At 41.2% G+C, this 8,558-nt stretch overlaps 1 non-coding gene across 1 annotated transcript; it reads left to right on the top strand.

The window, feature by feature from the left end:
• Positions 1–7,920: 7,920 nt before the first annotated feature.
• Positions 7,921–7,993, top strand: TRNAK-CUU (transfer RNA lysine (anticodon CUU)). Its single transcript has one exon. It is a non-coding gene; the product is annotated as a tRNA-Lys (tRNA).
• The last annotated feature ends 565 nt before the right edge of the window (positions 7,994–8,558 follow it).

Here is an 8,558-nt window from a genome sequence, read left to right as displayed (position 1 = left end):
CTACTAGAATGGCATCTTCATGAGGCACGGACTATTTGCGAACCACCAGTGCCCAGCACACACTAGACACTCAATAAACTACGTGTTGAATGAGTGAATGCACGTAATAGTAACGGCCATCATTTCATGGGTAATAAAATTACAATGATCTCTAAAGAAGGGTGAAGTTGTGCTATTGCAGTTAATGCTTTGAGTGTCAAGTGTAACGAGGGGCCCACACCTGTATGAGGAGGTGTTAGGATCAGAAGCCACTGGGTAAAGGGGAAATGCAACACTTAAATCTTTAGTCTTGACCCTTCCTTTGCAGCCCAGACTCACATACCCAGCTACCTTTTTCAACATTTCCTTTTGGATGTTTCAAGGCAACTCATACTACATTATGTCCAAAATGGGTCTCTTGAGATCTCCTGCCCCTAGTATAAATCTGCTCCTCCCCCAACTTCCCTTGTCAGTTAATAACCACCTTCCACCTTTGCTCAGGCCAAAAGCCAATGAGTCATCCTGGGGGCCTCACTTTCTTTCAACCCCTGTGTGTAACCCACCAGAAAAATTGCCAACTCTACCATGACAGAAACGGCCACTTGAACACCAAGGATCTATGTTCCTTTCCAGTAGTGTGGAACTGTTGACCGGAAGCGGCTGCCCACACGGGGACCGCATTTCTTGGCTCCCCATCATTGGGGTGAGGCCATGTGACTGGTTCTCACCATTAGGATTATGTGGGAGTGATCTGTGCATAGGCCCCTGAAGAAGCATGTGTGCCCTCTCTGTGCTCTCTTTCTCCATCTGCTGGACTAAGAAGACCCTGCAAAGGATTCTGAGGTCCTAGGGCTACAGAGTCATAAGACTGAGAGATCCTGGATCCCTGAGTCACAACTTGCAGAACAGCCACTTGTTTTTCTAGAACACCGTTTGGACTTTGTGTAAAAAACCACTCAGCTTTTGGGGTCAAACGTTATAATAGCTGACATTGCCTTAACTGATACATCAACAAAATATATCTCAAATTTGTTCACCTGCCTTCCTCAATCTCGTTTCGTTTTGAAACACCATCCCCTTTCATCTGAAAGATTGTGAAAGTCTCCTAACTCATCTCCTTGTTTCTATCTCCCTGCCAGCTAGAGACTGTGTGTTTGTCCCCCTGCAGATTCACATGCTGAAACCTCATCCCCATGTGATCGTGTTAGGAGGTGGGGCTTCTAGGAAGGTGATGAAGTCATGACAGCAGAGTCCTCATGAATGGGTTTAGTGCGCTTATACAAGACCTCGGAGAACCCCCTTGCCCCTTCTACCATGTGAAGACACAGCAAAAAAACTGCCCACCTAGGAACCAGGAAGCTGGTATTCACCAGACACTGAATATATTGGACACCTTGATCTTGGACTTCCCAGCCTCCAGAACTGTGAGAAATAAAAGTTTGTTGTTTAAGCTCCCTCATCTATGGTATTTTTGTTATACAACCCAAAAGGACTATTCTCCACATAACCATCAGAGAGGTCTTTTTAGAACTCAAACTTGTATTACCCCTTTCCCTAAGCCCCCTCAAATGGCTTCCTTTTGCATTAGAATACAGTCTGAACTCCTTGCTATAGCCTGTCTACTTTTAAGTTAACTTATGTGACTTAAATTATGCTTCCTGGCTAGTTGTCTCTCTTTCTGCCTTCTCCCCAACACCTCCGCATTAGAACATAAGCTCCTTCAGGGCAGGACCTTGTCTGTTTCAATGATAGCCACAGTTTTAATACCTAGAATGGTAAGTGGCAAACCAAAGGTGCTTACACAGAAGGAATGGAGGGAGTGAACAGCTTCCTGTTCTTTGGAAAGCTCCCACTCTGGAAGGGGAAAAAACACCCTTGCCCTTTTTTCCTTCTGTGCAGAAATCGCGTCTATTTTGGACCCAAACCCATTTCCCCCACTGCCAATCAGCACTGGAAAGATTATGGTGCCTCTTCATATATGTAATTCAGAAGAATATTAAACTGTAAACATAATATAATGAAGACATAGTTTGCCCAAGATGACTATTTATTTATATATATCAAATTCTTTCAAAAATAGTTTTGTACATTGTGGTGCCCTAAATACAAACACAGTCTGCTTCCTGGGGATTTCAGCACTATATGCAGTAGAAGCACATTAGACTTTGAACTGGAGCCACTTTCATTGTATCTGTGACTGTTCTAAAGTATACAAATACATTAAAAAATATACATATATACAAGCAGGGTGCCTGGCTGAATCAGTCAGTAGACCGTACAACTCTTGATCTCGGGGTTGTGAGTTTGAGCCCCATGTTGACTGTCAAAATTACTTAAAAAATAAAAGCTTAAAGAAATATATACATTAAAATAGATAATATATAAATTATACATATAAATATATACAACATATAAATAAATACATATGTGTATATGCCCACCTAAGAATATTTATATTCTTATGTATATATTTATATATACACAAGCTCATAGAAATTCATCAGCTCAAGGAGGCTTGACTTGGATTTTAAAGCTGTCTTACGTAATCAACTCTAGGGTCAAACAGATGAATGAGGAAGTGGAAAAACAGCCACTAAGTAATTTTACTATTTTTAAAAGTACTTAATAATGCTTTAAAACAAATAACCCTGAATCTGTTTTTTTTTTTTCCAGTTAGGGCTTCTTTTTTTCTCCAGTTTTATGGTGGTATAATTGACACACAGCACTGTCTCCCATAATGACTTGACTTACACACACATATTGTGAAATAATTACCACAATATTTAGTTGACAGCCATCATCTCATATAGATACAAAAAAAAAAGAAAGAGAAAAAAATGGTTTTTTTCCCCCTGTTTTTCTTGTGATGAGAACTCTTAGGATTTACTGTCTTCACAACTTTTAAGTATATACCATACGACCGTGCTAGCAATGGTCATCAAGTCGTGCATCCCTAGTGCTTATCTTATGACTGGAAGTTTGCATCTTTTGGCCCCCTTACTCTGATCATTCCCCAATTCTGTCTCTGGCTATCACAAATCTGTTCTCTTTTTCTACGAGTTTGGTTTCTGTTTCTTTCTTTTTTTTTTTTTTTATTGTTTTCCTTCCTTCCTTCCTTCCTAGTCCACGTATAACTGAGATCACACAGTATTTGCCTATCAGTACTTGTCTTTTTTTTTTTTTTTAATTTTTAAAATTTATTTTGAGAGAGGCAGAGACAGTGCAAGTTGGGGAGGGGCAGAGAGAGAGGAAGAGAGAGAATCCCAAGCAGGTTCCACATTGTCAGTGCAGAGCCCGATGCGGGACTCGAACTCACAAAACCATGAGATTGTGACCTGAGTTGAAACCAAGAGTCCGATGCTTAACCGACTGAACCACCCAGGCGCCCCTGTCAGTGCTTGTCTTATCAACACCTTTCTAAGTAGGAATGTATAGGAGAGGAGAGGAGGATGGTGGGACTGAGGTTTGAACTCTGGTCTGGCTGACGCTGGTATCTCAGCAATTATCATGTGCCAAGTGTTTTTCCATCCTTTGACAAACAATGTCAAAAATGATGCTAGAACCTCAGTAAATTTCAGTTCCATATTGTAGCCCATAGGGGATGGCACACCAAGAGGAGATATTTCCCTTCAGAGGTGGAGTGTTGGTTTACAAGAGTAGATATAATAGTTTACCTAGAGAATTTTGAAAGGGTCTTTTCTGGGAGAACTTAGTGATATCATTGAAAGGTTGTTGAATCAGAATCAGGACAGCTGGTTCGAATCCTGGCTCTGCACTACTGAGGCAAATGTTGTGTCCTCTCTGAGGCCCCATTGTTTCATCTGTAGAATGGGGTCACTAACATCTTCCTCACAGGATCAAATTGCACTAAATGGGAATGCTCAGCAACGTGGCTGGCACGTAGTTGTCATCCAGGAATGTTATCTCCTTCCTTCCTTGTTTACTTTCTCCCTGCCTATATATAGCACATGCTTGTAAGAGTTGAATGCAAAGGAAGAATTGGAGGCAAGAGAGACAAGTCAATCTTGGTTGGAAGAACTTCCCTCCTAGGTGGTGATGTCCTCTGAGTGATTCTACACTCAGAGGAAAACCACACGCTCATTTCTTTTTTTTTTTAAGTTTATTTATTTATTTTGAGAGAGAGAGAGAGCACACAAGTTCGAGAGTGGGGGAGAGGCAAAGAGAGAGGCAGAGGGAGAGAGAGAATCCCAAGCAGGCTTTGCACCACCAGTGCATAGCCTGACGCGGGGCGTGAACTCACGGACCGCAAGATCATTCCCTCAGCCGAAATCAACAGTCAGACGCTTAACGGAATGAACCACCCAGGAGCCCCAACACATGCTTATTTCTGGTAAGTTCCCCAACTCTCAGACTCTCTCTGAGAGTTAGCTAGTTACCAGTGGTCAGACTCTCGACAACCTTGAATCCAGCATCTACAACATTCTTTTCTCAGGAAAGTGGCTTTTATTTTCTCCTGCCCCAGCCCACTGGTTTGTCTCTAAGAAAGATGGCAAGCATCTATTGCCAAGATGAATTGTTTCTACAGTATTTGAAGGAAAATTCCTTGTGTGAGGATAATTCCAATCTTTGGATCAGTTAGACAGATATCACTCAGAGATCCGAAGTCTGAGCAGTTGTTCTGGCACAAATCTTGTGTTGCTTCAGGGTACTCATTCAGAACCATGCTGTGAAAAGAGCTGACATTCAGAAAAATGCTCACCACTGACTCCTTGACAGGTTTCAAATGGTACCTCCCTGAACCTTGGAACATTGCCCTCACTGAATTCCACAAGCAGTTTGAGGCTCGGGTTACTACACTCAAAATGGTCCCATCACTGGACTCCATCCAGTTGGGTGAAGGGTAAAATTCATGTTGGGTCATGGTGGTGGTGAGGGTCACTTCTGGGCTCGCAGGTGGTTGCAAGAAAAGAAAGAAAGGGAATTCACTGAGTGCTTATTTTGCGCCTGGCCCTGTTAGATGCTTTCATATGTATATCTGCCTAGAAATTCTGCAAATGTGTTAACCATTCGTAGCTCTGTTATTTACCACATTCTGATCCTGTGACCATAGCCCCAAAATCTGAGCAGTAGAGGACTTAGCAAGCCAGATCTTGGTTTGAATTCTTACTGCCTTCACTAGAGTGACAGCTCAGTGAGCAATGTTTGTTCACTGCTGTGTCCCCAGTGCCTGCATAGTAGGACCTCAATGCTTATTTGCAAAGTTGGGTTGCTTAGCCTTTTTAAACCTTTTGTTTTCTCAACAATCAAAGTAGGAAAAGTAAAATCTACATCATAGGATTGTTTAATTACACTTTTTATTTTGAGATAATTATAGATTTGCATGTAATTGTAAGAGGTAATACAGAGAGATCGTATGTATCCTTTCCCCAAGTGGTAACATCTTGCAAAACTACAATATAATATCACAACCAGAATATTGACCTTGATCAATCTATTGATCTTGTAGGATTTCCCTTCTAGGATTTTTACGTGAATTAAATGCAATTATATAGGCATAACGCTTAGCACAGAACATGCATATTGTAAACATTTAATCATGGTAGCTAATCTCTTCCTGGGAGACAATATGGTGTAGACCATGCTTCTCAAAGGGTGATGTGAATATGAATCATCTGAGGAGTTTGTTGAAATGCAGATTCTAATTCAGTAGGTCTGGTTGGGGTCTAAGAGTCTGCATTACCAGCAGGCTTCCAGGGGATGTCTGATGTGGAGTGACAAGCCAACCATGTGGACTCCATAATTAGGTTGCCAGGTTCCATTCTAGTTGCACCGTTATTATCTTTAAGAACTTGGACCAAGTTATTTAACATCTCTATGCTTCAGTTTCTTCATTTGCTTAAATATGGGGATATTTACAGCCCTTACCTCAAAAGGCTGTTGTGGGCAGATAATTGTCCTAAAAGCAATTAGAACAGTGTCCAGATCATAGCCAGTGCTCATTAAATGTTAGGTATCATTATTAACTTTATTTATTTGTTTATTTTAATGTTTATTTATTTTTGAGAGAGAGAGAGAGAGAGAGAGAGTGCGAGCAGGGAAGGGGCAGAGAGAGAGAGAGAGAGAGGGAGAAACAGAATCTGAACAATCTGAGCTGTCAGCCAGAGCCTGATGTGGGGCTTGAACTCACGAACCGTGAGATCATGACTTGAGCTGAAGTCGGACACTCAAATGACTGACCCACCCAGGTGGCCCCAGGTATCATTATTACTTTAGATAATTTCTTATTCTGTATTCTTGCACTGAAATAAGATCATTTGAGTTTTCCACTGGTTACTTTGGCCTCTGGAAAAGTAGAAATTTACCTGTTCCCACTCTATGAGTAAAGGGAAGTTATGGCTAGAAGGGATTTTTAGAGCTCTTGTAGATCAGAAATAGCAAACATTCCATACACCAGTTCCCATTCCCTGTCCACAGCAGACATCACTAATCAATCTTGACACTCTTCTTTCATTAAACCTCAATTGTGGCTTCAGAGTCCTTCTCAAGAGAGGACTCCAGACAGAGCTGGTGCTCAAGATAACACCTGTTTGCCAAACCTGATCTGATCTAAGCTCTTCATAGATGTGGAGACTTAGACCCATATGTATAAAATGACTTTCACAGGCTCACACTGTCACCTAGAGAACACACACCTTCTGAACAAGAATGCAGGTCTTCTGTCTCCTCGGTGCTCTTCGTGGAACAATTTGGACCGAAGAGAAGAAAAGAACAGGAGAAATTCATGTGAGCACATTATGAGCAATGGGCCATGGGGTAGTAAAAGACATTCTTCCTCGTTAGGTTAATGCATCGAGAAGAAGAATGAGTCTATCTGCACTATGAGCATTTCAGATTAGCAGCCATTGTTGTTTCCCCAATTCCCCCTTGGAAGTATGACATGGGAGGACAAATTGGAAAATAAATTACTTATTGGTAATTTGGTGTGAAAAAACCCCATGTTTTTATAATACTGAGTAATTGGAGAGCCTTCACAAGTCATAAGGAACACATGGAAAACAAAGACCTTACTCTCATTTAAATGAACTCCTGAGGGTCTTTCAAAGTTGCATTGGTAAGAGACTTGGTGCTGCCTCCCCTCCACCTGCTAGCAGCTCTGTTATATACCCTGTAGTTCCCACTCTCCCTGCCCTATCCTTTCTCCTGCTGGACCATGCCTGACTTCACGGACTTTCATGGACCCTCATGGACAACGCACTTCAACATAGATTAGAGTGATGCCATTTTTTTTTAAGTTTATTTATTTATTTAGAGACAGAGAGAGAGAGAGAGCAGGGTAGAGGCAGAGAGAGACGAAAAGAGAGATACCAAGCAGGCTCTGCACTGTCAGCACGGAGCTGGATGGGGGGCTCAAACTCATGAACTGTAAGATCATGACCTGAGCTGAAACCAAGAGTTGGACACTTAACCAACTGAGCCACCCAGGCACCCCAGATTGATGCTGTTTCTATGGATTAGTAGAAAGAAGAATCAGATTGTCTCTGAACAATTTGAACTCTGAAGATACAAAGGGATTCCACTACCAGGGAAGCAAAAGCCAAAAGGACCTATACGGAGTCGAAGTGATAAGGAAGTTCCTTGGTGGAGGGGTGAGAAGGAATTAAACACAGGAGGCAGCACAGAGAAACAGAGGAAGACTGACCAATGACACCGTGGCTTGTTGAAGAAGCAGGATAATGGTCCATAGAGGTTCTTCTGGTTCTTGGCACTTTCTTTTCCTTTTAATTCTTTACTGTTTTAATATAATAATTTCAAACACATACAAGAGTAGACAGAATAGTATAACAACATTCTCCCCTGTACCCATCACTTGGCTCCAACCAAGATCAACTCAGGGCCGATTTTGTTTCTCCTCGATCTCCACTCACCCACCCCTTTGATTATTTTCATTCTCTTTTTTAAAAAAATAAATTTCTAGGGGACACCTGGCTGGCTCAGTCGGTAGAGCATGAGACTCTTGATCTCGGGGTTGTGAGTTCAAGCCCCATGTTGGGCACAGAGCTTACTTAAAAAAATAGATTTCTGTAGTGTTTATAAAATCCTTGATTTGAAACACATTCTCATTTAGTGGTCAATGTACAACCTATCTTTGTTTTTCAGGTAGCAGCTCAGCAATTTTTGTTTTGTTTTTGTTTTTAGAAATTTGCTCAATTTGTTTTTCCTATAGCTCCTTTTTTTTTTTATTATGGTACAATACAGATAACAAATTTTACTATTTTAACCATTTTTAAATGTCTGGTGCAGTGGCATTCACATTGTTGTGCAATCATCATTTAAGTAGTTATTTTTCCTAGTGAACCTGTGTACCCACAGCCCAAAGGTAAGGAACCTGACAATAACCTCCATTGAGGCAATGGTTCGCTCCCACCCCTACCATCCAGTCTCTTCCCTAGGTAATTACCATTCTGAATCCTTGGATCATCATCCTCTTACTTCCTTTGTATTAGTTTTATCGCAGGTGTATATATTCCTACAATTATTTTTCATTTTATTTATAACATTACAAATAGGATATTATGCTGCGTACGATCTTTTGGAACTTACTTTTTTTCACATAATAT

Source organism: Panthera onca, chromosome A2, assembly GCF_046562875.1.
Source record: "Panthera onca isolate mPanOnc1 chromosome A2, mPanOnc1 haplotype 2, whole genome shotgun sequence".
NCBI lineage: Eukaryota > Metazoa > Chordata > Mammalia > Carnivora > Felidae > Panthera > Panthera onca.
Note: the sequence above shows the minus strand (reverse complement) of the source record. Positions and strands in the feature narration are given on the sequence as shown.